At 35.0% G+C, this 10,682-nt stretch overlaps 1 pseudogene; it reads right to left on the reverse strand.

Annotated features, from left to right (window-relative positions):
• Positions 1-2,018: 2,018 nt before the first annotated feature.
• Positions 2,019-2,977, reverse strand: LOC117799259 (annotated as a pseudogene).
• Between the last annotated feature and the right edge of the window lie 7,705 nt (positions 2,978-10,682).

Consider the following 10,682-nt stretch of genomic DNA (forward strand, 5'->3'; position numbering starts at 1 on the left):
TATAAATAAAATAAATTTTATTTTATTTATTTATTTATTTATATAAAAATAAATGCCAGTTACTTAGCATATAGTGTAGTATTTATTTCAGGAGTAGAATTTAGTAATTCATCATTTACATATAACACACAGCGCCCATCACAACAATTGCCCTACTTAATACCCATCTCCCATTTAATCCATTCCCGTGACCACTTCCCTTCCAGCAACCCTCGCTTTGTTCTCTACAGTTAAGAATCTGTTTTATGGTTTGCCTCTCTCTTTTTTTCCCTTATGTTCATCTGTTTCTTTTCTTAAATTCCACATATGAGTGAAATCATGTGGTATAAATTTGTTTGTGAATTTTATAATTAGATTATATTTTCTTGTTCATATTTTGCCTAGGCTCTATTTCTACCAGTTTGTATCTTTTTCTATTTTACCACCAGAATTCTTGCAAACTGTCAATTCAACAGTTAAATGGGTGGCTGGGTAATATATATAAATGATAAGCAGTAAGTAAAAAACAGATTTGAGTTGCCTACAAGATGACTTAGAGAGGCCTCCAAATAAGATGGGAATGAATAGCAGGATGGCTTTAAGTGGATGAAACCCCCTTGAAGAAATGAGCAGTCTAGGGTGGAAGAATAAAAGGATTAAAAATGACTTAAAAAGTATCTCGAGGGGTGCCTGGGTGGCACAGCGGTTAAGCATCTGCCTTCGGCTCAGGGCGTGATCCTGGCGTTATGGGATCGAGCCCCACATCAGGCTCCTCCACTATGAGCCTGCTTCTTCCTCTCCCACTCCCCCTGCTTGTGTTCCCTCTCTTGCTGGCTGTCTCTATCTCTGTCAAATAAATAAATAAAATCTTTAAAAAGAAAAAAAGTATCTCAAACATGATGGTGGTCTTTTGTTTATGATCATAGAAATTTTTTTCAAGTATAGTATAATCATGCATCAGCAATATGAAAAACAGTCCTGATACTATTTCATTCATAATATTTGCTATACATTTTATAAGAAGTGAAATCATGAAAATGCATCTGTACTCCAATATAGATTACATGAAATGTTTTGTTTGTTTTGCTTCTTCAGTGCCTACTGTCCCCAGTAACATTCCTCCTCATTCTGGAAACTGCCTCTTCATTCCTTCCCAATTTATCACCATGGAACCTATGGGAGTCACCTTACAAATACACAAACTCCAAAGTAGTTTAATAATTCTAGATGCCCTCATTCAAAATATGAAAATATGAATGTGCTCTTATCATATACAATTGTTAAAGTTTTACCAAGTTGTAAAGACCTCTATTTATGCTGATATTCACATAAAGTTTTTTTTTCCAAGACCTTCAGATTATTCAGGTTATTTATTTTAATAGTCCATTAATAGTGTACTATTCTCACGATTTTTAATTGTTGTTATTTTGGCATCCAAGGGCATTATTTAGTTTCTAACTGAGTGATATATGAAGGATATGGATCTTGAATAATGGTTAGTTGTTTTGGAAAGGATTTCCCAAAATGAACACGGTCAGTAAGAATGCTTCCCTGGGCACTTATAATGGGAAAAAAGACTTAATGGGTACAGAAATGTCTTGAACTAATGAATACAATTAATTTGGGCAATCAGTATTTTCTTCCTCGTGAACTGAGAAATGGAGAAAGACATTCTTAAAAAAGAAAAAAAGAGTGTGAAATATGTGTAGAAAAAAAAAAAGATAATGTGAAACAAAAAGGTCTGAAGGAATTCAGGTACTATATCTCACTTGCCTTTCCCTTGGATCCCTTGAAACAATAAGCGTTATAATGGCTCTCTTTTGCATTAAAATTTTTGCATGAAACCCAAAGATTTAAAATTTAAGTGTCACCTGTTTGTGGGGTTTTTTTTAAAGTTTCATTTGTTGCTACCAATTTGTTCTATTATCTGAAAATCTGCTACAGTACTCCTTTTTGATAGTACTTCTGCCATGCATAGTGACTGGAGAATAGAAGGATAAATATGTGGGTAAATCACCTAAGTGAACCCCTTCTCCATGTTAGTTACCCTTGATGTCCAGCTTCAGAACCTTATACAAGCCCTGCCTGAGCTCCTTGTTCTTGAGTGCATACACCATGGGGTTGAGGGCAGGAGGAATGACACTGTGTAGTACATTGAGTAGAACTGGGATGAGGGGAACCGTCATGGCTGCACTATGGGTGATGGAAATGACAACAATGATAGTGTAAAAGAACAAAATTAGGATGAGGTGAGAAGTGCAGGTACTTAGGGCTTTGGATGCAGCTTCTGCTAAGTTCAGCTTTAGCACCGAGTGAAGAATCAAAGAACATGACAAGAAAATCAAACCCAGGTCACTTCCCATCAGTGTCCAGGCCAGAAATAGCTGGTAGATGCTGTTGATTGTCCTGTCATCACAGGATAAGCGAGTGACTCCAAATTAGTACACAGGCAGTGCTCAATTTGGTTCTGTGAGCAGTAGTGTCTCTGTGCAGCCAACACAGGCACTGGGATGGTAGTTAAGGTATTTCTGAGTGCCATGACCACAGTTGTCATGACAACAAAAGAATCAGTAACTATTGAGGGATAGCGTAGTGGTCTGCAAATGGCTACAAATCTGTCTATAGCCATGCAGACAAAGATACCTGACTCCATGCCCACAAAGCAATGTATGACATACATCTGAGCAAAGCACTCAGGGAGACTGATGGCCTTAGCACTGAACCATAAGATGGCCAAGATCTTGGGCATGATGGTGGTGGCCAGTCCCATGTCTACCACAGCCAGGATCCCCAGGAAATAGTACATAGGTTGGCACAGTGTGGCCTCTTGTTTGATGGTGACCAGGATAAGGATGTTGGCAGTGAGAGCTAAGAGGTAGAGCAGAGCCAGGGGCAGGGAGAGCCAGTGCTGCCAGGCGTGAATGCCTGGGAATCCCATCAGAATGAACTCAGAGACTTGGAACTTAGAGATGTTGGAATGTGTGAGATCCTGCAACATCCTTCACTAGGAGAAAAAAATATATATTCAAAGTCACCATGCTTAGCAGACTCTCAAACAGTATTTGAAAAGAAGTTACCATGTTCATGGTTTTGAAATGGAGGATTCTTCATCTTCATTCTTCTGATTCTGCCACTAAATTTACCGAACATTTCTAGAGAAACGGGAACCAAGGTAGCACATTCTACATGTTGCCTCAGACATCATCCTAAAACTCCATAAGGCAGGACACATTATTTACACCCTCTCATAATTGAAGAATTACACATTAGAGTTGTCAGGAACTTGATCATTATCTTCTGTCTGGTAAATCATGGAACCTGGAGAAAAGAATAATGATCTGATACCACAGCCTGGCCTCTTCAGTTTGGTTTTCCTAAGGGGTTGCTTTCGTTAGAGACTGAAGCTATAGTAGGAGAGTAGAGATGTTTATGCATTGAGACACTAATACTCAGATCAGAATGTAGGTCAGTGGAGATAGCTTTGTTTTTATTCAAGTCCATGAGAATGTTTGAACTACTCATGAATATTATTTAATTTTAATTAAAATGTCTGAGGTAAGTTGTTATACCCTCCTTTTTTTGTGTGAGGAAATGGATGTCCAGAATTGCTAATGACCTGCTCAAATCCAAATAACTATAAAAAGAGAAATATGCTTCACAAATCTCAGTATTCTTAAATCTAGTTGATTATGGTTTCCCCTTCTTAACATACTTTTTCTTCTTGGAGCTGTGCAGGTACTCACACTATAATGAATAAAGTGAATGTTTAAAGAAAATGAGTTTGAGGTAAATTTTTTAAACCAAATTATTAAGTCATTACAATATATCTAAGCCAATTCCTTGATTTAAGCATTTCTTCAGTTTTAATGTGAAAAGTGAAACAGATTTGCATGATGTACTTCTGCTAAATACGTGCAATTTATTATTTGTCTCCTTACAATACTGGAAACATTAAGGACTTACTATAAATACCTAGGATATTTGAAAAATAATTTGGTCAAAATTCTAGCAGAGGATCAGTGGATGTAGACTTGAGGGATATATTCCTTCTAACGCAAGTAAAAACTTTCTGTTATGATGAAGAAAGGTAGATTCAAGGTGATGTGTGTGTGTGTGTATGCTGCTTAATATATATTATTTTCATATGATATTAATTTCATATTTTTATAGCTTGCTTTTTAATCTTTAATTTGGGTCTATTTGTCAAATATCATGCAAGCTTTCGCTATTAATTCACACTTAATGAGAAGTCTTTGAAGCTGATTTGAATCTGCAGGTGATGATTGAGTCTCAGCAACTGGGTGGATTTACTTTGAGTCCCTGTAAGGACTTCTTGCTTCATTGGTGACATCCTTAGTTATCAGTGTTTACAGGTCTTTACTCAGCGAATTTTTTCAGAAAAGAATCCACAAATGTACTTCCCGGAGGAATATGTGACGGGCTTTCATTGTTCTTGGAGTTGAGTAGTAGGGCACTGTGGGTCTCACACTTCAATATGAATATTAGGCTCAACCCTCTCATTTTCTATGATGTCTCATCCTTGGCCCACATCACAGCTGATGTATTTGCCTTTATAGCACATATTAATGTTTCTTCCCATAATAAACAGTCATCATAAGATGATAATTAATATTGTTTAGAGTAGTGGATGAGTCAGGGATATCATGTTGTTCTTTACGCAGTTTTTCTACCTACATTTCTCTTTTATCTTTATTCTCACTGAAGAATGAAAGATTTGATACTTCAAGGGGCGCCTGGGTCGCGCAGTCATTAAGCGTCTGCCTTCAGCTCAGGCATGATCCCAGCGTTCTGGAATCGAGCCCCGCATCGGGCTCCTCCGCTGGGAGCCTGCTTCTTCCTCTCCCACTCCCCCTGCCTGTGTTGCCTCTGGCTGGCTGTCTCTCTATCAAATAAATAAATAAAATCTTTAAAAAAAAAAAAAGAAAGATTTGATACTTCAAAAAGCAACACTTTTTGGAAATAGCAAAGCAACACAAAGCAAACTAATTCCGAATGCTCCTTGAAGTTTGTTCTGGTGTCATCACAGACTCATGCAGGAGGATGATAAAGGCAATTAAGCTAAATTTTGGAGGAGCTCAGGAAATTTTTCAAAGAGGAAAAGACAAATGCTCTTGGACATGAAGCATGATTAGGATTCTGCCAGATCAGCGATCTGTTTCATTACTGTTTGCTCCTTCCTACCCAGACCATGCTGGTAATTCCAGCTTTGTGATTCGGGAACCCTCTGATCTATTTTGTGTCCTCCCACCACCAAATCCAGCTTCAATCATCATCTTCTTCAGGAGGACTCAACTCCCTCTCAGAGAGGATAGAGAACCACCCCTTAAATGTTCTCAATATGTCATACTGGGAAAAGTGGCAGACTCTGTAGGTAAGGAATACATTTGCCAATGGATCCATCTCTGTTTTATTTTAACATCACGGTATTGTCAAAATGTACTGATGTTCTTCAACCAGCCACAAGTTAACCAAACTGTTAATATTTGAACATACTGTATTGATATTTGCATTTGCAGTGTCTAGCAAGATGCTGTGCACGTATTAGATGTCAACAGATATTTTTGAGTGAACAGATTATTAGTGTAAAAATGANGTGCTGTGCACATATTAGATGTCAACAGATATTTTTGAGTGAACAGATTATTAATGTAAAAATGAGTCAAATTTCATAATAGACTTCAAGCATTCTTATATGTAGTCACACTATTGTTTTCTGGAGAGCATAAAGGAATGACTAAAGGAAACAGAAGTATAATGTCTACTTCATATATCAATAGAAAACCTGAATTTCAAAAAAAAATCCCCCTCATAAAATAGAAAAAAGAAATATCAAAAAAAGCAGAGAAAAAATAAGGCATCAGGCAAAGCAAACATTTTGGATCGGGCAAAAAAGGGCAGTTAATTAACATATACTACATAGGGGTCAGAACTCACAGTGATTTTATATACCAATTTATGCTATAGATATATGCATTATGCNAATATATGCATATATATAAATAAAAAATATTTTTGAACAGTATATAAGATGTGCAAAGCAAACCATACACAAAGTATGCACAGACTCTTGACTAACAAAAATCACACTAGCTCAATAAACACATACCCCAAAACTGTTAGGAAATATTAATGTCAGACAAAATAGAAATCAAACAAGCAAATTTTGGATCAAGATCACTTTCGAGAATCAATAGATGACATACTTGATAGTACAGTTAATGCTGTTTTTACAAAACTGTTTCATTTCCAGGTTTGATATGATTTTTCACAAGCAAAATAACAGGAAATTCTGAAATGAATGCTTTTCACTCTATTAGTCCATGGTAGAAAATTCAAAAGTGGGGAATTAAATATATTGCAATTTATTAGCTAATCTTCAGTTTCGTGTAGCAGTACTGTTGTGGACTGAAGCTAGTAATTATAAGACTAACAAAATCTTTGTAATGTGCAATATAGGCAAATGAGAATATGAGGTTACAATATTAGAGTCTGTTTCCTTACATACCAAAATAGTCAATATTTCTTTCTGTCAGTCTTGTAAATTTCTACTTATATTTGTATACATTGTATTTCTCATATTTTTTTCAAAATTTTCTTTAAGAAACAAAATTATCTTTAAGTCACAACTCATATGTGTATGTATATACGCATATTTATTTACACACATATGTAATTGATTACTATGGAAATGAGATAGACCTTGAAATGCATTTATTGATGTAATCTGACCTGTGTCAAAGATATTGAAAAAATAGGATCGTTTGTCCTTTCTCCTTCTCAGTATTTTTGAGTAGTTGACTCTTGATGCCATGTGTTCATGCAACAGGAGAATGTAGACTACTTGTAAACTGAGAACAGGAAACATGTCTCTGAGATTACTTGTGCTCCATTCTTAAGAACATATTTCCTATATCTGAGATAAATATCCTACTTACATTCCTTGTGTTTCTTTTTGATAGTTTTACTGTGATTACTGAAATTGGTGTTATTGTTGTATGAGTCATCTACGTTCATCTTCATTGCCATTGCAAAACTCTCAGCTAAAGATCCAAGTTAATACTGAGTAATATAGTATTAACCACAAATTATATTGGACTTTTTTTAAAACAAATTTAAGTAATATCAATACATTATAACTTAATTTTCCTGTAAGGAAAATGGACTGATATTATGATATGGGTGGGCAAGTATGTAGAAATAGTAACATCAACACAGTCTAATTTTACATCATCTGTTATCTCTTCTCTTTCCTAAACCCCATAAACAGTAACTTTGTTTCCTCACTAGACTGCCATCAATGTAAACTCATGTTCTTCTTTCAATCTGACTTTGGTTTTCTCCAAGTAGATTTTACTATCTATAGTAAAAGAAGTACAGTCACAAATAGACCTCTCTAGAAAGGAAGCAAGTCAAGTTAGATTCTCATTCTGAGAACAAAAGGAAGGCAGGGAAAGAGCAAGAGTGTTCCGACCAGGACTGAAAACTTTTCTCTAACTTTTCTCCATTTTTTTCTTGTCACGTGTGTGATTCCTACCTGACCGACTTCTGCTACAAAAGGATCAGTGATTCCTAGTTGGTTAGGAAGATAACATAGATATTCATAATCATCTGGCAAGTTACACTGAACTGTAATCTGAGAATTGGAGAAATAAACATTTTTAAGAAAAATCAACCTTTACAACATTTATGCCTTCAAATGGGTGGATGGAACAAACCTGTATTTCTGAGAATATAAGAATCAATTCATATACCCTCAAAGATTTGCCCCCATTTATCTTAGTACTAACAAAAACAATAAAAAATTTGATAAGTACCACTTTTGTGCTTCCTTAATACCTTAGTTTCTAGACAGCAAAACAATGAATTGAACACAATCTCGTCCAGGTGTTCAGGGTACTGGTCAAAAACATTATGATTCTACCATATATGTACATGCACAGCCCTAAACCTCTAAATCCCTTGATATCTGTACCATTGAACTGAGTCTTTAAAGATAAATGCATGTTATTTATCCCAAAGGGATATTGCACAACATTAGAGACACAGGTTCTGGTATAGGCGCCAAAGCAACCCCTAACCCAGGAGGCAAAGAGCAGAAGCTTTACATTTTCTTAAATAAAATAAACCTTTATACTTTTTATTAATATGTGTTTTACATAAACCTGTAATTTAAGGTGTATAACATGATAATTTGATACATGTATATATTGTAATATCATAGTAGCAATAATTATCACCTATATGATGTGACATAATTACTCTTTCTTTTTAGTGGCTTGGCTAGATTGTTGTCCCTTAGCAAGTCTGTTATAAATGATGTAAATCAAGGGAGAGAAAAAAGTAACAACTCAGGCTCTCATGATTCTGACATCACCCAAGCTTTACATTCTTACTGCTTATGAGTTCATACAAAAATACAAGAATAATTTCATATCCATATATCTATAGCTGTGTACTTGTGTGTGAAAAATATATGTGGTCAGATGGGAATGAACACAAGCTAATTTAACTGAATATTAGCAACTTTAATATTTATTGAGTGTTTTGTTTCTTTCTGTATAAGGACATTTAGGGTACAAGTTGAAAGCATTTAACAATGTCTCAAAGTTTCAATTACTCTCACACACATTCATATGTACTTTTATTGGTTTCTTTCTTTTTCTTTTAAGTGAGGTTGATGATGAATATTATGGCATTGTAGAAATTCATCAAAAGTTCAGGCTTATTATGCATACATATCAAGTTAAGAATGTTTAGATACCCAAATTTTGAGATACTAACAATGATGGTGATGATAGAAATGATACTAAAACACAACTGATTTTAATAATAAATGACTTTAATTAGATAATAAGAGTCATGTCTGTATATTTTTATTAATTGGAAAAAGAAAACTAGTTTGGAGGAAGATAAATAGACCAGATAATATGTATTGTGTGATTTCATTTAGATACAGTTCACAAGCAGGCAAAACTAATTTTTGGTGTTAGAAATGAGAATGATGTTTAACTTTGAGTATGAAAGTCTGGGTAGTGATTGAACAAGGTATGATGAGTGCTTCTGAGGTGCGGCCAATGATTTAGTTCTTGACCTGAACGGTAATTACAAGGTGTGTCCACTTGGTAATATTTCATGAAATTGTACACTTATGATGTATTGCTCTTTTGGGCATGCATATTATACTTCAGTAAAATATTTATTTAAAATAATGTCTTTTTTTTCCCTAAAGATTTTATTTATTTATTTATTTGACAGAGAGAGAGGCAGCGAGAGAGGGAAAACAAGCAGGGGGATTGGGAGAGGGAGAAGCAGGCTTCCTGCTGAGCAGGGCACCCGATGCAGGGGTCAATGCGCAGCTCCATGCAGGGCTCGATGTGGGGCTCCATGCGGGGCTTGATGCGGCGCTCGATCCCAGAACGCTGGGATCATGACCTGAGCCAAAGGCAGACACTTCATGACCAAGCCACCCAGGCGTCCCTAAAATAATATGTCTTGTGCACACTCTCTGATCTCTCTGAAATGTGAGACATTTTCTTTCTTGTCTCCTATACTGCCTGTCTGTCCATGGCTTACAAAGTATATATACTTAATTTCTTTCCACAGTATGCTAAATTTAGTATCAATAATATGTATATTTGTACAAATTATGATCAAACAACACAGACAAGGTAATCATGAAAAAAATTAAAACCTCAATCTTGAAAATTCCTTTCATCTAGTTCCTTTAAGACAACCTCTTAATGGTATTGTGTGTGTATGTATATGGCTTTTTTTCTTCTTTTCGGCGATTTATTTTTTTACTGCAAGTTATACTTGAACTTTAATTTGACTACAAGCTACCCTGTTACAGACAATGAGGATTGTAACTCAGTTACAATATCTGTTACCTGTGTGTGATTTATAGATACTTATGTGTGTGTGATTTATGTATGTATGTGTGCATTGTGTACATAAATATATATAAATGTGTATCTATTTTATATATATATAACTATATATATAATTATATATAAATACATTACATGTGTGTCTGTAGTTTCTTTCTTTCCTACTACTTCCAACGTCAATGTTAATCAGATATATTTTTAATTTCCTGTTTTTAAGATCATTACCACTAGATACGATTCTAGAAATCTTCCTAGATTTATCATTTGATTGCAACACCGAAAACTAATGAACAGTATTTGAATTACTGATTATACAAATATTGATATGATCCTTGAGTATGAATGTATATGACTTTACAAACAGGTCAGGATTACATTCCCTCCTGTATCGGCCCAATGTCACCATCCTTATTATTTTTGCAGNTGCCCAATGTCACCATCCTTATTATTTTTGCAGGAAAACATTTCCAACATCAATACTTTTCAGAGATATCTGATAATGTATTTCACCCATAAAACAAAAGGATTTCCATGGAAAGGGGGCAAGCAGAAAATTAGAAAATTACTTTTATAACAGAAAAGAATGATGGCAAAAATATGTAAGGGAAGAAAATAAAGTTGCAAAAATCTGACAGAAAGAGAAAAAAGGCAAGGTAATATAAAATATGAACGAAAAATAAGGAAATATGGAAGTCCTGTTAGGGAAGGCAGAAGTCTCACTTTTAGAATTTACACTGAGAGTGAAAACTATTCAGGCAAAGGGAGAATTTTTCCAAACAACTATAAAATAATATT

This window comes from Ailuropoda melanoleuca, unplaced genomic scaffold, assembly GCF_002007445.2.
Source record: "Ailuropoda melanoleuca isolate Jingjing unplaced genomic scaffold, ASM200744v2 unplaced-scaffold46122, whole genome shotgun sequence".
Lineage (NCBI taxonomy): Eukaryota > Metazoa > Chordata > Mammalia > Carnivora > Ursidae > Ailuropoda > Ailuropoda melanoleuca.